This window comes from Chiloscyllium plagiosum, unplaced genomic scaffold (genome assembly GCF_037043375.1).
Source record: "Chiloscyllium plagiosum isolate Xiang-an unplaced genomic scaffold, Cpla_swu_hap1 HiC_scaffold_4, whole genome shotgun sequence".
Lineage (NCBI taxonomy): Eukaryota > Metazoa > Chordata > Chondrichthyes > Orectolobiformes > Hemiscylliidae > Chiloscyllium > Chiloscyllium plagiosum.
The window spans coordinates 138577900-138603388 of NW_028270142.1; positions in this window are offsets into that span (position 1 = coordinate 138577900).

Genomic DNA, 25489 nt, shown 5'->3' on the forward strand with positions numbered 1-25489 from the left:
GTAGCTAATAATTGCTGGTTGTTGTCTCTGTCAAACCTGATTTCTCCAGCTATGGGACAATTTAGAATGTTCAATTTTGAGCCCGTGGTCACTTGACTACTCTATGGCAAGCCCAGTTCAGTTTCTGGTCAATGGTAAGCCCCCAGGATGTCGCTAGTGGGGGATTTCTGATGGTAGTGCTATTGAATGTTAAAGTACAGTGATTAGAATGGGTAGCTGGTGTCCAAGAGCTAAACTACATAATACAGTACACAAACTAGAGTTTAATTCCCTGCAATTTACCAGGTTAAGGGATGATTTAGTCAACGTTTCAGAGACATGATGTCAGTCCAGCGAATGCCGAAAATGATTGAAAGTGGGGCCCAGGATGGGGTGGGAGTGGCCACTAGGACCCATGCCCCTAGAGGATCTGGGCAACACCACGTTCACACCTGGTCACACTGTGCTCACTGATGGGTCTGGGAAGCCACTCAATTAGACTGCCCTGGTGCATTCTGGGCGATCCTAGACCACACCCTCACCTTCCTCCATAGGCGCTAAAAACCAAACTTGGGGTTTTTTCAGCCGACCACTCCCCTCAAACCCACTCCCCAAACCCTGGCTCCCTCAGGGGTGATTGAGTGGAAGGTGCAAATGTGTCTTGCCGGTTTTTAAACTCAGTCCCCACGGAGAAATGATCCAACATCACCGATCCGCGTTCTATCCGCAAACCACACTTTTAGATTTACCAGGAACTGAGAGGGAACCAGTTGGCAACAAGGGGAACTGTAAGATGCTCGGATCAGTGGAGGCTTCCCCACCCTGAGAAAATTCTGTAGCGCTCTTACATTGTTAATCTCATTACCCAGCTCTGACACTCCTACTGAGTAGGAGAAACTAGGGGGAAGGTACAAGTCCAGTCTATCCATCCATTGACTCTATCTACACTTCCAACTGCCTCAGGAAGCAGCCAACACCATCAAAGACACCCTCCCACCCCAGTTATATTCTCCTCTACCCTCTTCCATTGAGCAGAAGATACAAAAATTTGAAAATCCAACAGATTCAAGAACAGCTTCTTCCCTGCTGTTATCAGACTTATGAACAGGCCTCTCATATATTAGAGTTGATCTTTCTCTGCACCTTCTCTGTAGCTGTAACACTATATTAGAATTAGAATCCCTACTGTGTGGAAACAGGTCCTTTGGCCCAACAAGTTCACACCAACCCTCTGAAGAGTATCCCACTCAGAACCATTCCCCTACATTTACCCTGATCCATGCACCGAACCTATGCAAACCTGAACACTGTAGGACAATTTAGTATGGCCAATTCACCTAACCTGTGACTGCAGATGTTCAGGTTGTAAGTTTGTCTTCTGAGCAGGTGGGCTTGTTTCCAGATGTTCTCACCCAGGAACTATGAGAAGCCGAGGAAAAACACCTGTACAACATATTCAGGGACAACACGTACCCGATAAGCACAGTCCGCCAATTTTTGCACACCAGACCCAAATAAGACAGCACAACAAGCCCAGAGACTCTAGCCACCCAGCCATACATTAAAGACACCTTAGAGATGATGACCAGACTATGCTGGCCCCTAAGCATCATGGTAGCCCACAAACCTACCACCACACTGAAACAGCTCCTGATTAATTTAAAGGGCCCCATACCAATAACCAGCAGAATGAACGTCATATACAAAGTACCCTGCAAGAACTGCAACAAACATTACATTGGATGGACAGGCAGCAAGCTAGACATCAGGATACATGAGCACCAACTAGCCACCAAAAGACATGACAAAGTATCACTAGTATCCACACACATACATCCATCCTGGGACAGGCTAAACAAAGACCTGTATGGGAATTCCTAGAGGGCTTGTATTCAAACTGGGACTCCATTAAAAAACATATCAAATTGGACCCCCTGTACCAACCTCTCAGAAACAGAACCGGAAATAATATCACCCACCTCAACAGACCGAGACAGATAAATAACAAGCAGGACAGAACTCTAGCGCTTCATCGGAGGCTCACTGATGATGTTACCTAGCATGGTGACGAAACGTCTGAGAACAATTCTACCAGCTCAGTGAGCAAACTTACAAGGTAAAAGTGAGGACTGCAGATGCTGGGAACCAGAGTTTAGATCAAAGTGGTGCTGGAAAATCGACATTTCAGGAAAAAGCCGTTCATCAGGAATAGAGGCAGGAAGCCTCCAGGGTGGAGAGATAAATGGGGGTTGGGGGTGGGGAGAAGGTAGCAAAGAGTACAATAGGTGAATGGGAGTGGGGATGGATGTGTTAGGTCAGAGGGGAGGGTGGAGTGGATAGGTGGGAAGGGAGATTGGCAGGTAGGACAAGCCATGAGGACAATGCTGAGCTGGAAGGTTGGTACTGAGGTAAGGTAGGGGGAGGGGAAATGAGGAAACTGGTGAAGTCCACATTGATGCCCTGGGGTTGAAGTGTTCCGAGGCGGAAGATGAGGTGTTCTCCCTCTAGGCATCGGGTGGTGAGGGAGCGGCGGTGGAGGAGGCCCAGGACCTGCATGTCCTCAGCAGAGTGGGAGGGGGAGTTGAAATGTTGGGCCAAGGGGTGGTGGGGTGGTTGATGCGGGTGTCCCGGAGATGTTCTCTGAAGCACTCTGCGAAGAGGCGTCCAGTCTCCCATTGTAGAGGAGACCGCATCGGGAGCAACGGATACAATAAATGATATTAGTGGATGTGCAGGTAAAACTTTGATGGATGTGGAAGGCTCCTTTGGAGCCTTGGATGGTGGTGAGGGGGAAGGTGTGGGCGCAGGTTTTGCAATTCCTGCGGTGGCAGGGGAAGGTGCCGGGATGGGAGGGTGGGTTGTAGGGGGGCGTGGACCTGACCAGGTAGTCACGGAGGGAACGGTCTTTGCAGAAAGCGGAAAGGGGTGGGAAGGGAAATATATCCCTGGTGGTGGGGTCCATTTGGAGGGGTCAGAAATGTCATTGGATGACATGGTTAATGCGAAGGTTAGAAGGGTGGAAAGTGAGGACCAGGGGGGTTCTGTCCTTGTTACGGTTGGAGGGGTGGGGTTTGAGGACGGAGGTGCAGGATGTGGATGAGATGCGTTGGAGGGCATCTTTAACCACGTGGGAAGGGAAATTGCGATCTCTAAAGAAGGAGGCCATCTGGTGTGTTCTGTGGTGAAACTGGTCCTCCTGGGAGCAGATACAGCGGAGGTGGAGGAATTGGGAATACGGGATGGCATTTATGCAAGAGATAGGGTGGGAAGAGGTGTAATCCAGGTAGCTGTGGGAGTTGGTGGGTTTGTAAAAAATGTCAGTGTCAAGTTGGTCAACATTAATGGAGATGGAGAGGTCCAGGAAGGGGAGGGAGGTGTCAGAGATGGTCCAGGTGAACTTAAGGTCGGGGTGGAATGTGTTGGTGAAGTTGATGAATTGCTCAACCTCCTCGTGGGAGCACAAGGTGGCGCCATGCAGTCATCAATGTAGCGGAGGAACAAGTGGGGAGTGGTGCCGGTGTAACTACGGAAGATGGACTGTTCTACATAGCCGACAAAGAGACAGGCATAGCTGGGGCCCATACGGGTGCCCATGGCTACCCCTTGGTCTGGAGGAAGTGGGAGGATTCGAAGGAGAAATTGTTGAGGGCGAGGACCAGTTCAGCCAAACGAATGAGAGTGTCGGTGGAAGGGTACTGTTGGGGACGGAGGGCTTGAGGCCCTGGTCATGGTGGATGGAGGTGTAGAGGGATTGGATATCCATAGTGAAGGTGAGGCGTTGGGGGCTGGGGAAACGGAAGTCTTGGAGGAGGTGGAGGGTGTGGGTGGTGTCTCGAACGTATGTGGGGTGTTCCTGGACTAGGGGGGATAGGACAGTGTCGAGGTAGGTGGAGATGAGTTCAGTGGGACGAGAGCAAACTTACAACCTGATCCACAACCTGAGCTACAAATCTCCAAAATCACAAACACTGTACATGTTCAATAATTACAGAAACATTTTTTGGGTGTGTTCAGGGAAAAAGCAACAGATTGTTGCATAATGCCATCAAAACTAATTGTGTTTGCAGTCTTGTGGAGTTAGCAGCATTTTATGTACGTTCACCCAACTGGCTTGAGGGAAAAACTATTGGGAAGTGGCTCTTGTTAATGGCCAATCAATTCACTTCCTAAACAGCAGTGACAAAGCCTGTAATGACATGTATTAACCAGTGGAGGGAGCTCACAGTCTACCAGCCACAAGGCAGCTCTTGCAGCCCATTGTAAAATGAAAGGGGAAAATCCCTCTCTGATTTTAAATACAAATTGATCCAATCACCTGCAAATCTTTTCAAATCCATGGAAAATAAGCCAAATTCATGCATGATTCCTAGAGTGGGAGGGGTAGGAAGTCTAGTCGACAGCAACATGGCCTATTTCCTGTGCAACCGAAGAGGCTTTCTCTCAAGATGCTTGGGTGTGGAGGAACACAAGAACAGGATTATGCCATTTAGTCCCTCAAGCCTGTTCTGCCATTGAATGAGATCCTGGCTGATCTGTGGCCTAACTCCAAATGCATGCCTTTGGGCCATATGCCTTAATACCTTTGTTTAACAAAAAATGATCAATCTCACATTTAAACTTAACATATGATCCAGTAAACACTGTCTTTTGTGGAAGACATTTTCAAACATCTCCCACCCTTTGTGTCTGGCAGTGCATCCTAACATCTCTTCTGAGTGGTCTAGAACTGCTCATCAATGGAAATAGTTGTCTTTGTCTACCCTGCCCTTTGGAGTTAATATCCTGAAGACTTCAAACAGATCATCCCTTAACCTACTAAAATCTAGAAAATGAGGCCTGATAATCTCTCCTCATAACTGAACCTCTGTGTCCAGGTACCATTCTTGTAAATTTATGTTGTATTCCCACCTATATCCTTCCAAAAGTGTGGTTCTCAGACCTGCTCACAGTACTCCACGTGAGGTCTAACCAGGATTTTGTATAACTGCAGCATTTCTACTTGTGCTCCAGTCCTCCAGATGTAAAGTTTTCTTGATTATTTTCTGCACCTATCTGTGATATCTTAAATATCTGTGTGCCTGAACCCTCAAGTCTTTTTGGACATCCACTGTGTTTAATTTTATACCACGTAGAAAATCCCCTTTCTTGGTCCAGATGGATACCCTCATATTTGTTTACATTGAATCCATCTGCCATAGTTTTGCCCTTTCACTGAGTCAATCATTATCCCTTTGTGATTTTATACAAACATCTATGCAGCTGACAATACCACCAGCAAATTTGACTTTCTATGCCAATATCCAAGTCAATAATAAATAATCTAAATAATTGAGGCCCTAATAGAGATCCTTATGGAACACAACTGGTCACATCCTATCCATTTGCGTACCTACCTTACTTTCCGTCATCTGCTACTTAGCCAGTTTCCTAGCTATATCAGTAAGTTGCCTGTAATTCTGTGGGCTTAGTTAAAATCTTTAGTGTGGGACTATATCAAGTATCTTCTGGTAGTCCGTACAAACAACATCCATTCACAATCCCCTGTCCACTAACCCTGCCGACTAACTTAGTCAACTCTTTAAAGAAATTCAATGAAATTTGTCATGAATCCATGCTGGCTGCCCCTGATTAAGTGAAATTTTTCAAGGTATTCAGTTACCCCATCCTTGCTTATAGACTCCAACAATTTCCATACCTTGGATGTTAGGCGAACCGGTCTGTAATTCCCTGGTTTTCATCATTTACCACTCTCAAAAAGCAGAGTAACATGTTCAATTTTCCAATCCAGGGGGGCGACTCCTGAACCTACGAACCCTGAAGGATTATGGTTAGGATATCAACAAAGTGCCCCAATTTCCTTTGATACCCTGGGATGGAAATAGGTATATCTTGGATATTTATCACAAAAGACTGTTAACTGGGAGCTCATGGAACTAACGGCGACTCACTGACATGGCTGGGCAACAAGTTGAGTGGCAGATGACAGAAAGTAGGGATAATGGATAGGTACTCAAATGGGTGGGATGTGAGCAGTTGTGTTCCATAAGGATCTCTGTTAGGGCCTCAATTCCATTAATTGCTTCATTACTGACGTTTTACTTGTGTTAATTTTATTCGACCCTTGTCACCAAGACTTGCTCATAATTCAGACCTGAACAACACTCAAGTTTGGGCTGATAGGTTCAAGTATTTTTTTGTTCAACAGAAGTGTCAGGCAATGCTAATCACCAACAAGAGAGAATCCAACCACCACCCCTTGACATTCAATGGCTTTGTCATCACTGAATCACCCACAATTACCATCCTGGGGGGTTATCATTGACTAGAAATTGAACTGGACTGAATACTGTGGTGACTAAAACAGATCAGAGGTGAGGAATCCTGCAACGAGTAACTCACCTCCTCACTGACCAAAGCTTGTTCACCATCTGCAAGGAATAAGTAAGGAGTGAATCCTCCCCACGTGTTTGGACGGTTACAGTAGCCTTATGCCTGAAACGTCGATTCTTCTGCTCCTCAGATAGTGCCTGACCTGTTATGCTTTTCCAGCACCACACTCACCTCTCTCTTGAAGTGTCCATACACTCTTTTGACTTCACAACAACAACCAACATTCAATAGCAGCAGAGTTTACCATCTACAAGATGCACCACAACAATTCTCCAAGTGTCCCTCAACAGCAGCTTCCAGACCTGTGACTTTTCTACCACCTGGAAGGACAAGGACAACAGATACAGGGCAACACCACCATCTACAGCTTCTGCTCCAAGCCACTCACAATCCTGATGTGGGAATGAATCACCATTCCTTCAAAACCCTGCAACTCCCTCCCTAACGGCCTTGTGGGTTTACCTACAGTACACAAACCGTAGTGGTTCAAGAATGCAACTCACCACCACCTTCCCAAGGACAATTAGGGATAAGCAATAAATCCTGGCCCCTCCTACATCCTGCAAATGAATTTATGAGAAAAGCCAAACAGACTGAATATAGTTCTGCAAATCCTTCCAATGCACACCACTGATTTACAGTAAGAGTGGGTGAGATTCCTGCCTGCTTGTCCAATGGGAAGAGAATTGAAGTTTCCATCACCACTGTCTATCGCTACAGGCTTCATCGTGCAAGTAACACTCCTGAATGAACTGTAACGCACCAGCACCACCATCTGCGAGGATACTCACAGACCCCATTGCATGAGAACAGCCAAGTTTCAGATCATCAAGATCCACAAGGTTTGTACTTTTAAAAATATACTGCTCTTTTATTGCAAAGGGAAATTATATTCTGAAGAGTTTCCTACTCCAAAGATTAAAATTAATAAAGAGTGAAAGAAATGGGGATACTGGAAATCAGAAACAATGACAGAAATTGCTGGAAAAGCTCAGCAGGTATGGCAGCACCTGTGGAGAGAACCCAGAATAAATTGCCTTGCATTGCTCAACATTATACTTCATCTCTGGCATCTTGCCACCCACTCATCAACCCCTCTATATTTCTTTTCAGCCTCTCTGCGTCCTCCCCACAACTTCCATTTCCACTTAGCTTTGCATCACCTGGGCATAGTGCCTTCTGTTTCTTCATCTAAGTCATGAATATTGATTGGCAGTAGCTGAGGCCCAGCACTGATCCATACACTCTCTGTCTGCCAATTTGAGAGTGCCCCATTTATGCCTACTCTTTGCTCCCTGCCTGTTAAACAATTCTCAATCCATGCTAATATATTGCCCACACATCCATGAACCCTCATCTTGCCCATTAGCCTTTTGTTCAAATGTCTTTTAGAAATCACAATAAATTATATATATCTCTGCTGCTGGTTCCATTCTACGATTCCAATGGAGTTCAGTTAGCTCAGTTGGTTTGCAATGCACAGTAATGCCAACTGCATGAGTCTAACTCCCATACTGGCTGAGGTTACCAGTGAACTATCTTTTTCACCCTCTCCCATTGCCTGACCCTCAGGTTAAACCATCAAAAGTATCTTTGTCTCACTCTCTGTCTCTCTATCTCTAATGTGACAATAGCCCGATAGTTCAGTAGGATTATGGCACCTGTACACTGCAACTCTAGGTGGTATGTCAAACACAATTTCTGTTGCGTAAAGCAATGTGGACTCTGTCTGATGTTACTATGGTTTTCTGAATAAATTGATAAGACGTCCTCAATGACAGATTTTAGCACTTTCTCAATGATTGATGTCAGGCTAATTAGTTGTTTGCTCTCTTCCTCCTTTCCGGAATAACAATGTCATTTGCTCATTTCCAACCTGATGGCACCATTTCAGAATTCAGGAAATTTTGGAAAATATTCGTCAAAGTGTCTATTCCCCCTGCACCTATATCTTGGAAAATCTTCAGATGAAGGACATCAGATCTTGATTTATTATTGTTACATGTACCTAGGTACAGTAAAAAGCTTTGTTTTGCATGCAGTACAGACAGATCACACCATACAAAGTGCATTAGGGTGATAGAACCGAGCGAGGAATACAGTGTTACGGCTGCAGAGAAGGTGCACAAAGAGCATGATTAACATTAAATTTAAAATTTGAGGGGTCCATTCAGAAATCTAATTACATTGGGGATGAAGCTGTTCTTGAATCTGTTCATTTGTGTATACAAACTTTTATATCTTCTGCCCAACGGCAGAGGGTGGAAGAGAGTATAACTGTGTGGGAGGAATCTTTGATGATGTTGGTTGCTTTCCTGATGCAGTGGGAAGTATATATGGAGTCAATGGATGGAAGGCTATGATGGACTGGAGTGCATTCACAACTCTTTGTAGTTCCTTGCAGTCTTGGAAAGAGGAGTTGTCATACCAAACTGTGATGCATCCAGATAGAATGCTTTCTGTGGCACACGTATAAAAATCGGTAAGAGTTCTTACAGACATGCCAAACCTCCTTAGTCTGTTGAAGAAGTAGAGACATTGTTGTGCTTTCTTAACCATTGCTTCGATGTGGGTGGATCAAGCCAGATTGGTGATGACCATCAATCCTAGGACTTGATGCTCTTGGCCATATCCACATCAGCTCCATTGATATAGACAGGGGTATGCCCTGCTTCCTGAAGCCAATGACCAGCTCTTTCATTTTACTAACATTGATGGAGAAGGAGATCTTGGGATTTGATTCCAAAATGTGTTATTTTTAAAAGGACTGTGATGACCCTGCTCCTTTAACAAGGCTATGCAGTCCTTGTTTTTTTTTCAGAGACACAGGCTCCAAAAAGTCTAAGTTGAAGGGTCTAAGGACGAGTTTGATTATAGCTAACAGATACTGCCTCAGGCAGCAGGCTTTCAAGTTTTTTAGAGAAAAAAACACTTGTACAATGAATGAAGAGTGGCCAGTTCTCCCAGCTCAGTGTTTCCCTGGTTTGTGAAGAAGGGCTGCTGGACTCAAAGAGGCAGGTCCAGGCTGGTACTTTCTCTCTGATGTCTCTCCTATTAAAAACTGGGTTTCACTTTATATTTTGTGCCTTTAGGTGTTTATGGGGAATTGTTGCAAGTATCGGAACAGCATCATTAAGTTGGGATAATGCGTTGGGTTTTCAGATAGGTTAAGTTATTCGGTATTCTGTTCTCTTCTGTTTATGTTTCATTCAGTAATCTTGTAAATTAATTCTGTTTTGTTTAAAACTAAATGGTTTGACCAGCTACATCTCTCCTGGAATACCCACTTTACATCTGCTTAAAGCAACTAACAAAGTTAGGGTCTGGGCTACCTTCCTGAAACGTTTTGAGGGGTCTGGCCTGGTCCATAACAAGGTCTGCGATGGAAAAACTGCAGACATAAATTCAGTGACTGTCTGAGAAAAACTGTGTGAAGCCCATGGTATTTTGCAGATTGACATAAATTATCAAGGGGTAAATGTGAAACGGGGAGACATAATAAGAAGTGACAATGAGGAGGCTGACTATCTCTCCCTCTCAATGGAAATCCACTTCTTGCAGACAAGGACAGCAGCTGAAAAGCCACGTTCAACTCTGCTGGAGTAGACTCGTGGGACTGAACATTTTCATGAGTACTAGCCTGGCTTTGAGCATTAGCATATCATGACAGTCACAGTCAAAGGGCTGTTCCCTAATTACCCCTGTGCTGCAGGGTATAGGAAGACAATTTATCATCCTGAATGTTACAAACCAATTACAGAAACATAAGAAATCAGAACTTCAATCAGCCTACAAAACCAAGAATCTCTAAATATATTTGATCAGCTACCAATATCATTAAGCTCAATTGCATTGCCTGCAAAGTTCACTATCACATCAGTTCAGAAACTGATCCGCATACTTTTCACCTTTTCAGACTAACCTCTTATTTCTAAGTTAAAAATCACACAACTCCAAGTTATAGTCCAACAGATTAATTTGAAAGTACTAGCTTTTCAGAACGCTGCTCCTTCGTCAGGTAACTGTGTGTGTATGTTGTGTTACTAACTCTTAATGTGTTTAATAATGAATACACATTCTTTTTGTTAGTTCAAGAAAGCCTGATTAAATTATCGCCTTTTAAAACATAAGTTCTTTCGGGGTCTGGGAACAAGGTCTCCACAAGGATATGGACCTTTATTAAATGAACCTTTTTGCAAGGGGTAATTGAATAAAAAAAGGGAAGAGGGTAAATCCATCCTTTATCCAGGAGCTCTACAGTTTGGGAAATGCCATCTGTAATAGTAACAAAGAACAAAGAAAGAACAGAGAAAATTTACAGCCCAGGAACAGGCCCTTCAGCCCGCCAAGCCTGTAAAATTAATAAAATTCAACTGGAGCCTGGCTGTAAAACATCCTTCCTTGATCATACACCACTTCATGTTACCACCTGGCTGGATGTGTCCTTATGTTGAACAATGTCTCCTTTCGAACCCCTTGTTACCTCCAAATGAAATATGTTGCTCAGCACTTGCCATTTGGCAGTTTAGGTGATGGCCAAATAAACTCATAATAACTTTTATGAAATTTTAAAGATAACCTAAAGTTAACTTTCATTTATCCTTCAAAACTTGACAATTGCTTGTTCAGTGAACACAAACCGTGAGTGGAACATTATCAGCCTCACACATGACTTCTCAAACTGCTGCAATCCATTTGCTGCACGTGGATCTACAATGCTGTTTGGATGAGAATTCCAGGATTTTCACCCAGCGACAGTGAAGGAATGCTGATATATTTCCAAGTCAGGATGGTGAGGGGCTTGGAGGGGAACTTACAGGGGGGGGGTTGTGTTCCCATGTATCTGCTGCCCTTGTCCTTCTAGATGGAAGTGGTTGTGGGTTTGGAAGGTGCTGTCTGAGGATCTTTGGTGAATTTATAACTAATGTAGGTTTGCTCGCTGAGCTGGAAGGTTCATTTCCAGATGTTTCGTCACCCTGCTAGGCAACATCTTCAGTGGGCCTCAGGTGAAGCACTACTGATAACTATATTTGTGCCCTTTCCTGCTTCTTTCCAAACGGGAATATTGTAATTTCTGCTGGCAGAAATGTTTCTTTCAAATGTGATAATGCAGGAGATTAATCTACAATCCATGAGAGGAATGCAGAAAGGGTCAATGAAAATTTTTCTCTTCTAATATAGGACTGTTTGTATTTTTACTTTACATGTACATAGCACATCACAGTGTCTGAGGACTGTCTGCCCACCATGGTGCTCAGTGACTTCTGTTATGTTGATTCTTACCCACATTCCACAAATCACACTGAGGTCCCCCTTCACAATGCAGCAAAACACATTACTTTCAGATCTCTCTAACCCACACAAGTATAACTCACCGCAAAAATGCTTGGGTGATTCAACTGCTTTGAGAATGGTACAAGGTTAATATGGTTTCTTGCCCTGCTTTTGTGGTTGGCTTCCACTCCCCCCTCGCACGACCACCCACACACACAAACACTCACACAAACACACAGAGTGATTTCCACATCTTCCGTCCTATCCACAGTCTTCATGTCTGACTTCCTCTTTCTCATGATATCAGCCATGTGGAACTTTCAATCCCCCCCCCTCAGCCTTCACCATGGAATCTGCAGATCTAGCTTACCATTGTCTAGCTGTTCCATTTCTGTCTCTCTCCTGTGCTTTCCCAAACTCCGGCACCATCAGCGTCGGCTTCCACTCAACCCCTGCCAAAGTTTCGAAATTAAATAACGTTCCGGATAACGGGAATCCCCATCGCCCCTCGCCACCTATGAGTTAATCGTGACAAAAAGAAAGACTTGCATTCACGTAGCGCCTTTCGCAATCACAGGATTGTTTTACAGTCAATAGCGCAATTTGGAATCCTGGTCAAACAGAGCAGCCAATTTGTGCATTACAAGGTCCCAGAAGCAGCAATGCAACTATGGGTCAATAACGTGCCTTTATGTTAGACTTGTAGCTCAGATTAATGATAAGTATGTAAGTTAGCTTGCTGAGCTTGAAGGTTTGTTTTCAGATGTTTTGTCACCATACTAGGTGACATCATCAGTGTCTTTACGTTGTCAATTGAGGGATAAGCATCAGCTGGGACGTCGGAAATTGTACTGGTGACGCTGGTTCATTTTTACCTACTTGAGGCAGTCAATGGAACAGCTCATCCCACAGGGTCGCACACCTTCAGCAATGCCCCAACAACTTGCAGGCACAGCCTCCTGACCCAGAGGCAGGAATGCTGACCGAAGAATGTCCCGCCAGTGGCGAGCTGAGAAATGACCCTAGAGCAGGAAACAAGAGACCGGTTTTATCAACTGCCTTCAAGTAACACATTTGAGTTTGGGCCAACAAGGCATCAATGGAGCAAGATTCCCAAAGCAGGATTATGCTGTGGGAAGAGGTTACAGAAAAATGTTGTGGGAATGTTGCAACTATAATTTGTTTATTCACAATTCCTTAGAACTGAAGAAGATCTGTGGCAACTTGTTTAGGCTGGCTTATGAACACTTTAATGTCTAAAAATAGATTTTATGAGGGACTCCAGCAGAAGATCATAGCCCACCCATTTAGTACGCTGCTGATAACTTTGAGCTGAAAATAATTTGTCAACAAAGATATTCTTTAGCTTATCCAAAACCAAGCCTCATCATATACTCTAGAGCTTGTGTTTGCTGCTTTTATTAACTTTAAAAATCACAAGTGTACTCACTGCAAAGTGGAATGTTGCATGATGGGTAACCATCAATGCCATGAGTCATTAACATTAATGTTCACAGTCTCAAATATTCACAGTTTGCTTTACAATTTCTGAAAGGTAGTGCTGGCAGAAAGCCAACAGGAAATGCTGAACACTGCTGAAATTAAAAGATTCAATTTCAGTGCTGTATCATGTGTTTATAATCACTGGAACGTTTACGCCACACAAATGTACTGCAATGGCCTTCTCTAACATCACAGTGTGACATACATAGAACATAGAACGTAGAACAGTCCAGCACAGAACAGGCCCTTCAGCCCACGATGTTGTGCCGACCATTGATCCTCATGTAAGGTAAACCTAATGTATGAACCCTCAAATTTCTGCATTGATATTGCTGAATGCCTCCATCACGATCAACATCCGGGGAATTACCGTTGACCAGAAACTGAACTGGATGAACCGCTGTGACAACAAGAGCAGATCAGAGGCAGGGAATTTGGCAGCAGGTGACTCATCTCCTGACCCCTTCCCAAAATCTATCTGCCATTTAACAAGGCATAACTCAGACGTTTAAAGAAATACTCTACTCTTCCCCGGCAGTTCAAAGAAGCTAAGAACTTCAGGCAGCTCAACACCAACCAGGAAAAAAGCAGGCCATTTAATCAGTGTCACCTTCACTATCTTCCAGCATATGTTCCCTCTGCCACCAATACTCAGTGGCAGCAGGGTATACCATCTATAAGATATGCTGCAGCAACTCACTTAGGTTCCTTCGAAACCCATATTACCTAAAATTAACTAAGATGGTCGTAGGTAACATAGGTGGGTTGGTCAGATAGGCAGAGCAATGGCAGATGGTATTTAACCCCGATGAGTGTGAGGTGATGCACTTTGGAAGAAGAAACAAGCTGAGAGAATATTTAATGAATGGCAGGACACTGGGTAACTCAGAGGGACACAGGGATCTTGGGGTAATTATTCACAGATCCCTGAAGTCACAAAGCATGTGAATAAAATAATTAAGAAGGTATATGGGACACTTGCTTTCATCAGGGCAAAAGTGAGGACTGCAGCTGCTGGGGATCAGAGTCAAGATTAGAGTGGTGCTGGAAAAGCACAGCAAGTCAGGCAGCATCTGAAGAGCAGGAAAATCGACGTTTCGGGCAATAGCCCTTCATCAGGAATCTGCATTTGCCAGAAATGTCAATTTTCCTGCTCTTCAGATACTGTCTGACCTGCTGTGCTTTTCTAGCACCACTGATCTAAACACTTGCTTTCATCAATCATGGCATCTAGTATAAATGTTGGAGTTGTACAGAGCATTGGTTAGGCCACAGCTGGGATATTGTGTGCAGTCCTGGTCACCTCACTCCTGGAAGGATGTGATAACACTAGAGAGGCTTACAGAGGAGGGTCACCAGGTTGTTGCCTGCATTGAAAAAACTAAGCTATAAGGAGAGACTTGGTCGGCTTAGATTTTTTTTATTAAAGCAGCGAAGATTGAGAGGGGACATAATTGAGGTGTAAAAGACTATGAGGGGGACAGACAGGGTCAGTTGAGAGCAGTTGTTCCCCTGTTGAGGAGTCAATCATGAGAGGATATAGTTTTATAGTTTTAGGATAAGGGACAGAAGATTCAGAGGGGATTTGAGAAAAAAACCTTTTCACTCAGCAAGTGGTGGGCTCCGGGAATGCACTGCCTGGGAAGGTAGTGGAGGCTGGAAACCTTTCAACCTTTAAAAAAAAGATTAGAAGAGCACTGCAAGTATCATAACATTCAAGAAATTAGTCTTTATTGTCAAAAGTACTCAATGCTAAGTACAGTGAAAAGTTTATAAGTTGCCAGTCACATGCAAAGGTACCGAGGCACAGCTTCTTTAGTTACAAGGTCTTAGAAAATGGAGAAATAAAATGTCCAGTGTTGCAGAAATAAAAATTCAAAACCACGGTCTTCCAATCCAGACCGCTCTGGCACCGAGCCTCCAGACCACATCTGGCTTCACCTTGAGGATCATGAGGGTGGGAAATTGTTTCAGACCACCACGTCGGGCAAGGAGGATGCTGCACCCACCGCGCCAGGCCAGTCGGTCGCCATGTCACACGAGACCGAGAGGTCACCAGTCGTCGGAGGCTGGGGGTCATCGGTGGAGACTGGGAATCGTCGCCAGAGGCTGGGAGTCGTCGCCAGAGGCTGGGAGTCGTCGGGGGCCAAGAGAGAAGAAGCAAAGAACACGCTGAGCGGAGAATAAAAGAGAAGAAGAAAATGAATGCACGGAGTGGATAAGCTCCAGCTGGAACGTTCGGATCTGCCGCCATCTTGGTCCAAAAAGAAATGGAACAAGTGCGAGAATTATTGCGCCTTTCATGATGGTTATATCAGTGCAGACTCAATGGGTCGAAGGGCCTTTTCTACGCTGTATGGTTCTAAAAGGACAAAGATAACTGATGCATGAGACCAGCACTGGCTGCAAGATCCCCTGCTTTCACATTTTCCCAATTTGAAACTATATTGCCATTCTGCCATTATTATTGAGACTCCCTGTCTGATAGTATACACCATGTGAACAACAATCATTTAAAGACTGCATCTCATGACTATATCCTCAAAGGCAACTAAAGATTGACAATAACTGATAATCTAGTCTTGCCATTGAACAAATAACTTTTAAAAACCCTCTGAATGCCAAATGTAATAGTTTTAGTCATCCATTTTGCTGCTGCAAGACTTTCCAGGTAAACGCTCCCCCTTATTATGTTATCCCTTTCAATATCTTTCAGTGTTTACATTGGTGCAGCATTAAGAATTTAATAATACAAACTACAGCCATACTCTTAAACATCGCAGCTGCAGTGTGATGTTGAAAGTTTCTTTAAGCATTTCAACACTTCAGCTGCTGGCAAATGTAATTTGTCAATTTAAATAACAGTAATATTTATTGAGGGGGAAATTAGATTTTAATACTTTTCCACATTATTTTCTAATAATGTATTTTCAAAATTTGCTTTGGTAGATGTCAGCAGTTCAGTGAGGAATTGTTTCGGGTCCATCTGTCTGTATTGTCAGCTATTTTCAAAATTTACTCATGGGATCTGAGGAAAGGCTAATGGTGGTGGCAGCATTATGGTAGGATCATTAGCTGAGTAACCAAGAAAGCCAATGTTTTGAGGACGTGGCTTCAAATTCTATCATGGTACATGGTGAAACCTGAATTGAAAATTTACTTTTAAAATCCAGAGTAAAACAAAAGCCTAATGTCAACCACTGTTAATTGCTACTTAAAAACAAATTTTGGTTCCCTGATCCCCCTGTGGGAAGGAAATCTACCATACTTACCTTGTCTGGCCTACATGTGACTTCAGGCTCACAGCCCATGAGCAATTTCTTTTTTAAATGTGGGCATCATTGACAAGGCCAGTATTTATTGTCCATCTCTAATTGCCTAGAAAATAGATAAGAGTCAACCTCACTGTTGGTCTGGAGTCACATGTAGACCAGACTAGGGAAGGACAGCAGTTTCTTTCCTCAGGGACATTTGTGAACCAGATGAGCTTTTAAATCAATTGATGGTGGTTACATTGCTGCTTTGCTAAAGCAGGGCTAAAGCAGGGTTACACCCGAAATGTTGAATTCTCCACCTCGTGATGTTGCCTGCCTTGCTGTGTTCCCCCAGTCTCCTGCCTGTCCCTCCTGATGCTGCCTGCCTTGCTGTGTTCCCCCAGCCTCCTGCCTGTCCCCCCTGATGCTGCCTGCCTTGCTGTGTTCCCCCAGCCTCCTGCCTGTCCCTCCTGATGCTGCCTGCCATGCTGTGTTCCTCCAGCCTCCTGCCTGTCCCTCCTGATGCTGCCTGCCTTGCTGTGTTCCCCCAGCCTCCTGCGTGTCCCTCCTGATGCTGCCTGCCTTGCTGTGTTCCCCCAGTCTCCTGCCTGTCCCTCCTGATGCTGTCTGCCTTGCTGTGTTCCCCCAGTCTCCTGCCTGTCCCTCCTGATGCTGTCTGCCTTGTTGTGTTCCCCCAGCCTCTGCCTGTCCCTCCTGATGCTGCCTGCCTTGCTGTGTTCCTTCAGCCTCCTGCCTGTCCCTCCTGATGCTGCCTGCCTTGTTGTGTTCCCCCAGCCTCCTGCCTGTCCCTCCTGATGCTGCCTGCCTTGTTGTGTTCCCCCAGCCTCCTGCCTGTCCCTCCTGATGCTGCCTGCCTTGCTGTGTTCCTTCAGCCTCCTGCCTGTCCTTCCTGATGCTGCCTGCCTTGCTATGTTCCCCCAGCCTCCTGCCTGTCCCTCCTGATGCTGCCTGCCTTGTTGTGTTCCCCCAGCCTCTTGTCTGTCCCTCCTGATGCTGCCTGCCTTGTTGTGTTCCCCCAGCCTCTGCCTGTCCCTCCTGATGCTGCCTGCCTTGTTGTGTTCCCCCAGCCTCTTGTCTGTCCCTCCTGATGCTGTCTGCCTTGTTGTGTTCCCCCAGCCTCCTGCCTGTCCCTCCTGATGCTGCCTGCCTTGCTGTGTTCCTTCAGCCTCCTGCCTGTCCTTCCTGATGCTGCCTGCCTTGTTGTGTTCCCCCAGCCTCTTGTCTGTCCCTCCTGATGCTGCCTGGCTTGCAGTGTTCCCCCAGCCTCCTGCCTGTCCTTCTTGATGCTGCCTGGCTTGCAGTGTTCCCCCAGCCTCCTGCCTGTCCCTCCTGATGCTATCTGCCTTGCTGTGTTCCCCCAGCCTCCTGCCTGTCCCTCCTGATGCTGCCTGCCTTGTTGTGTTCCCCCAGCCTCTTGTCTGTCCCTCCTGATGCTGCCTGCCTTGTTGTGTTCCCCCAGCCTCTGCCTGTCCCTCCTGATGCTGCCTGCCTTGTTGTGTTCCCCCAGCCTCTTGTCTGTCCCTCCTGATGCTGTCTGCCTTGTTGTGTTCCCCCAGCCTCCTGCCTGTCCCTCCTGATGCTGCCTGCCTTGCTGTGTTCCTTCAGCCTCCTGCCTGTCCTTCCTGATGCTGCCTGCCTTGTTGTGTTCCCCCAGCCTCTTGTCTGTCCCTCCTGATGCTGCCTGGCTTGCAGTGTTCCCCCAGCCTCCTGCCTGTCCTTCTTGATGCTGCCTGGCTTGCAGTGTTCCCCCAGCCTCCTGCCTGTCCCTCCTGATGCTATCTGCCTTGCTGTGTTCCCCCAGCCTCCTGCCTGTCCCTCCTGATGCTGCCTGCCTTGTTGTGTTCCCCCAGCCTCTTGTCTGTCCCTCCTGATGCTGCCTGCCTTGTTGTGTTCCCCCAGCCTCTGCCTGTCCCTCCTGATGCTGCCTGCCTTGTTGTGTTCCCCCAGCCTCTTGTCTGTCCCTCCTGATGCTGTCTGCCTTGTTGTGTTCCCCCAGCCTCCTGCCTGTCCCTCCTGATGCTGCCTGCCTTGCTGTGTTCCTTCAGCCTCCTGCCTGTCCTTCCTGATGCTGCCTGCCTTGTTGTGTTCCCCCAGCCTCTTGTCTGTCCCTCCTGATGCTGCCTGGCTTGCAGTGTTCCCCCAGCCTCCTGCCTGTCCTTCTTGATGCTGCCTGGCTTGCAGTGTTCCCCCAGCCTCCTGCCTGTCCCTCCTGATGCTATCTGCCTTGCTGTGTTCCCCCAGCCTCCTGCCTGTCCCTCCTGATGCTGCCTGCCTTGTTGTGTTCCCCCAGTCTCCTGCCTGTCCCTCCTGATGCTGCCTGCCTTGCTGTGTTCCCCCAGTCTCCTGCCTGTCCCTCCTGATGCTGTCTGCCTTGCTGTGTTCCCCCAGCCTCTGCCTGTCCCTCCTGATGCTGCCTGCCTTGTTGTGTTCCTTCAGCCTCCTGCCTGTCCCTCCTGATGCTGTCTGCCTTGCTGTGTTCCCCCAGCCTCCTGCCTGTCCCTCCTGATGCTGCCTGCCTTGCTGTGTTCCTCCAGCCTCCTGCCTGTCCCCCCTGATGCTGCCTGCCTTGCTGTGTTCCCCCAGTCTTCTGCCTGTCCCTCCTAATGCTGTCTGCCTTGCTGTGTTCCCCCAGCCTCCTGCCTGTCCCTCCTGATGCTGCCTGGCTTGCAGTGTTCCCCCAGCCTCCTGCCTGTCCCTCCTGATGCTGCCTGGCTTACAGTGTTCCCCCAGCCTCCTGCCTGTCTACCTTGGATTCCAGCAGCTGCAATCTGTTTTGTTTCTAATCTTGTTCTTGTATCCATCTTAAAATGAGTAAAATGATCACTAACATGAATATTGTCCTGCCAAAAGACTAAGTCTGGATCATTCATTCTCCTCAGGATTGATTTGGATTTTCCTCTTTTGCAGTTTGATCTGCCTCATGATTTGTTTTTTGGTGTGAGTAGATAGTTGACTGCTTGCTGTCAGTCATGGGGGAAATAAGCACTGAGGGCAGTAGAAGTCCTTGAGCAAACAAGGGGAGAAATCCAAATCAAGGAACTTGTAAATAGGCAGATTATCGGACACCTAAAGCAAACTTGATGGATTAAAGGAAGGGACAACGAAAGTTTACTTTCTGCCAAAAATAAACTAAGCTGAGGAAGGCAGTTAAATCTTCTAGCAGTGAATTTTCACATTTCTGAATGATTTACTTAACGAACAGTTAACAACAGCAACTTCTGAGAATTTTTCTAGTCATAAAGAACATTGACTGAGAATGAAAAATAAAGTCAGAAATGAAAATTGCTGTTACAATTCAAAACACCAAAGCCCTCACAATGAAATTTATGAATCTATATAATTTAGATGGGTTGAGTGACAACTTAAAAAAATAAGTTAGGAACTTTTATTGATCTTATTTCCTAAAATAAATCAGGGAAAGAAAATGATCACAGAGTGTCAAATGAAGCACAAAAATTATCTCATGCAGAAACAATTGTCACATGAAACATTACTTCTTCAGCACAGTCAAAGATTTATTGAATCTAATTGAGTGAAGCTATTTTGGGAAAGTTTCTGCCCAGAGATCTTTTAGAAATGTTTCAGTCCTCTTGAAAAAGGAATAACTGCATTCATCTCTATGAGGACGTCACATTGGTAAAGGAAAACCGAACCTTACATTCAAAATAAAAGGCGCATGGACAGGGTAAATGGACAAATCTTTTCCCCAGGGTGGGGCAGTCCAGAACTACAGGTATAGGTTTAGGGTGCGAGGGGAAAAATTTAAAAGGGACCTAAGGGAAAACTTTTTCACACAACGGGTGCTGCGTGTATGGAATGAGCTGCCAGAGGAAGTGGTGGAGGCTGGTACAATTGCAACATTTAAAAGGCATCTGGATGGGTGTATGAATAGGAAGGGTTTTGAGAGATATGAGCCAAGTGCCGCCAAATGGAACTACATTAGGTTCGGAAATCTGGTCAGCATGGAGGAGTTGGACCGAAGGGTTTGTTTTTATGCTGTATAGCCCTATGACTCTAATGTAAAACAGCAGATATTCCCACAGCTTTCAGTTTCGGTGCTTTGACAACAATCTTCCCAACGACAAAGGGTTAACAATAAATCTAATAGGCAAAGAATACAAAAAGGCAGAAAATAAGTGCAACACATGGAGATTGAAGCCCTAATTTGGGGGAGGAGATAGCCTAATGGTATTATTGCTGGACTGTTCTGGGGACCAGTTTCAAATTTTACCATGGCAAATGGAGGAATTAAGAGTCTAATGATGACCATCAATCCTTTGTCGTTTGTTGAAAATGCCTGCCTGGTTCACTAATGCCTTTCGGGAAGGAAACTGCCACCTAGTCTGGCCTACATGTGACTCTTAACTGTCCTCTGGCCAATTAGGGACAAGCAATAAATGCTGGCTTAGCCAACGACATCCTCATTCCTTGAATTAATAAAAACAATCTCTAAGATGATCAAGTGTTGATCAACAATCGTTAAATGTAAGGAGATATGACAGCCGAGTGGTATTATCGCTGGACAGTTAATCCAGCGACTCAAATAACATTTTGGGGATCTGGGCTTGAATCCTGCCATGGCAGATAGTGGAATTTAAATTCAATTAAAAATATCTGCTATTAAATGTCTAATGATCACCATGAAATCCATTGTTGATTATTGGAAAAAACCCATCTGGTTCACGAATGTACTTGAGGGAAGGAAATTGCCATCCTTACCTGGTCTGGCCTACATGTGATTCCAGACCCACAGCAATATGGTTGACTCTTAACTGTCCTGTGGTCAATTAGGGATGAGCAATAAACACTGCCTAGTCAGCAACACCCTCATCTCATGAATGGATTTTTAAAAATGCAACAAAATTCTCATATACCAATCTTTCCAACAATTTCCATCGATCTAAACATAATACCCATGCTATTAATGGAGCAGAAGATGTAGAACCACCACAAGAATAAGAGATGATAATTTTAGGTTTACGGTGGCAGATGAGGAGAAATTAATTCTCTCAAAGGGTCGTGAATCTGTCGAGTTCACTACCCCAGAGCGTGGTGGATACCAGGGCACTGAGTAAATTTAATGAGGAGATGGACAGATTTTTAATGAGCAATGGGTTGAAGGGTCATGGAGAGCAGGCAGGAGAGTGGAGTTGGGCCAAGATTAGATCAACGATGATCATTTTCCAGCAACACATTTTCAGCTCTGATCTGCAGCATCTGCAGACCTCACTTTCTCCTCAAAGATATTAAATGAGGGAGCAGGCTCAAGGGGCTGAACTGCCTACTCCTGCTCTGAGCCCTCATGTTTTCATGTTCTTCTTGTTCTCATACATTCTTGCAGTTACATCACTGCAAATTCCTTCAGCCAGATCAATTACACATTTCAGGAAGCCCTCAGGGAACAAGTGAGATCATTTACTTTACATCGGCAGTTTTGAAAACTAATCATAGACTTTCCTGACCAACCTTCTGAATCAAGTGAAGGATTTGGGGACAGTGTAGGACATGTAAGATGACAATGTACAGTACTTGATGCAAAAACAAGTCACCTAAATAACCCATTTGAATATTATGCATTTTAATCCATATTTGTGACTCAGAGTTAAACGCCTTGAAAGGAATTTAGAACGCTGGAGCAACAGTGCAGTGATGTAGTGGAGTTGCTCTTCATTGGGCTCAAATAGTTCAGTGTAGGAGGAGTTAGTTGGAATGATAGGAGAACAGAATAGGAGGGGCTAGAGCATGTAACAGTGAGAATGAATGACATGATTGGGCAAAAAAAAAGTAATAGAATTGTTATAGCACTGAAGGATGCCAGGTGTTTTATCCTGCTATCCCTAAACACCATCATCAACTGGAAAACCATCCAATACTCTCTTGAATGCCTCAATTGAACTGCTCCACATATTTCCAGGTGGTGTATTCTGTAACCTAACTACTTGCTGGGCAAAATGATTTTTCTCACTCTTACTTCTTTTGCATATCACTTTAAATCTGTGACCTCTTGTTCTTTTTTCTTCTTTATAGGCGAGAACAGCTTCTCCTTACTTATTCTATAAAATAGATTAGTCTTTGCCTAATGAAATTATTTCAAAGCATGTTTAATATCTATGACTACCTTGATTAACAATATTTCATAATAATTACCATATATATATACATATATAGGTCGATCTTATGTATGAGTTAACTCACTATTTTTGGCCAATAAATCTGGTATTTTTCATATACCTCGTGTATATGTCGACCCTAGTTTTTCAGGGATCTCTTCCTGACCATATATGCAGCCTTAAAGGGCATGATTTGCACATTTTTGTTTCAAATGAAACACCTGCATCATTACATGTTATGTGCACCAGTGCATATTTGCGCAACGTGATTTTCAAATTTTTAAGTTGAATATTGATAACTATATTTAATGGATACATATACTGTATATACTCATTTATGTAATATTTATCTACATATACTTGAGGAGCAAGTGAGGACTGCAGATGCGGGAGATCAGAGTCAAGGGAGTGATGCTGGAAAAGGGTACCTATATAACACACAATTCGTGAAATAAAATCAGAGGAATAGCGAAAACAAAAGAAAAGTTTGACAGTATTTTATTTAAAAAGGACCACATGAAACTGTTAATAATTTACAATAAACATTTTACATCAAAAAGCTGATATTCACAGCAAACACCTCCTCTCACCCTATATCACAAATATTATGGGATAACTGCTTGAAACAAAAGTTGCCGGTACATGCAAAAGTCCATTAGAATCCTTCAAATTCACTGTCCTCATCAGTTGCACCACTGAATAATTCATTCCAGTCGTCTGGGTCAAGCATATCATCATATGGATCATCTACATCTGCCCTCTCAAATGGATCATCAATTGATTTGTCATCACTTCCATCTGACCGTAAATAGTCCTCCTTTATACCATCTAATTATTATAAATTCCACATTTTTTGAAAGATTTCACAATAATTTCTGTTTTCGTTTCCTTCCAGGACTCAGCAATCTACTCACATACAGTCGCATGTAATGAAGCACACATGTTGCCACCCTTTGTGAAGCTTTCTTCCCCTTCTTGCATCCAAATGTCCCATTTCTTCTGTACTAAGTCTTTAAAAAGTTTATTGATGCTAACATCCTGTGGCTGCACCATGTTCGTAAGGCCTCCAGGACTCAGTACAATGTCAGTATTGTTAGCGTGACGTTCACTGATAACACTTTTCACTCTGCGATCTGAACATATCTCAAACTAGTATGCTTTTCTTCTTTCTAAGTACACCTGGTAGCATATTCCAGACCTCCCTAATCCAAGTCTTGCAGCCACCTTCATCTATCCACCCTTTTTCATGGACGAGGACAACAATGTCTTTCATAAATTGCTGCTTGGGCAGAGTTTTCAGCTTAAAAATCACCATAGGCTTTAACTTTACTCCATCTGCCATACAACCAGGTATCACAGTGAATCGACTCCTTTCATGGCTGGTAGTCTTAACCAAAACTGTTTTTGCTCCAATCTTGTCCACAGTTCTATTCCCTGGCATATCAGTGTTCATTGAAGTTTCGTCCATATTACCGATGCATGAGAGCCTGTAACTGTTTTTCTTCCGACTTCTGATTACAAAGCGATGGAACCCAATTAACTTGTCATTATGTTCTGCTGGTAGACATTGCGCAGTCTTGTTTTCTGTCTCAGTACTAAATCGTACCTTTCCATAAACCCACTGCAACATCCAGCACTGGCTTTGAAATCACTGAAGCCATCTTTTTTTGTTTCATTTCGGTGCGCGTTCTTATACATTGTTGAGCCACTATGCTTCTGTTCTAACGACACTAAATTACCCAGTCAGCAATCTTTTCTTCTAGTTGTGGCCACTTGTTCGGCTTTCCTTGGTTAGCATACTTCTGTTTTGGCAGAGCCTTTAACTGTGAGGCTTATTTCCTCCAATCTCAAACAAGATTTTCAGAAACACAGACCTACCCTGTAGCTACGCTATTGTTGTTCTTCTCTGCAACTTCAGTAACTTTTAGTTTAAACTGTGGTGTATACTTGTTTCTTCGTGATGCCATTTTGTCAGAAAAAAATTAAAACATAGAACATAGAACGTTACAGCATACTACAGGCTCTTTGACCCTCAATGTTGCGCCGAACTGTGGAACCAATCTGAAGCCCATCTGAACTACACTGCTCCATTCTCGTCCATATGCCTATCTAATGACCATTTCAATGCCCTTAAAGTTGGCAAGTCTACAAACTCACCTCTCTGTGCAATCTCAGTGCAACTTGCTGCACCTCCTTTAAGGGCACTACATAAATGCAAGCCTTTGTTGCTTGTCCAGCTTTTCTGAACAGCAAAGAAGGAAACACAAGTCGGGAGAAAGAAAGGAAGAAATACTCAGCCGGTCAGGCAGCTTCTGGGTTTGTGTTTCACTCACTGTTAGGGAATGGAAATAAATTATGCAGTGGGTGACTCACTCATAGCGGTATAATTTAGAAAAGTAATCATGTCACACAAACTTTGAGTTGTTAACTGGTTTATTCATGAGCTCACGTGGAGAGACAAGTCGACCAAATTGTCACAAGTCGTTCCAACAAGATACAGACAGTTGTGTGATTATATAGGTTACAATCATTCAACAATTAGCAAACTGTTAATTGCAGGATAATGAGCCAGCTAGGCACCTTGCCCAGTTACTAGCTTCAGTCGCGTAGTGTCTGGACAATGTTGGTTAGTAGCTGATAAGGTGTGAGTATACAATAGGCCCTTGCAAAGAGAGGAATAGTCCCATGCAAGGAAAGAATTTGTTTACCAGGTATCAGTACAGCTGCAAGGCCAACTGTCTTCACTAAGCATGGGAAACACAAGCTTTCACAAGCAGGAACTAAGATGAGATTCAAAATGGTTTCCAGGATTTTAATATGTGACAAAATAGCTGCCCCAAATCTAACAATTCTCCCACTCTCATCATCTGCATAGTTTTCTCCAAAGTCAAATTGTTGGCACAGATATTTTGGGCTGAATAGCCTCTTTCTGTGCTATAACATTTCTATAGTTTTGTG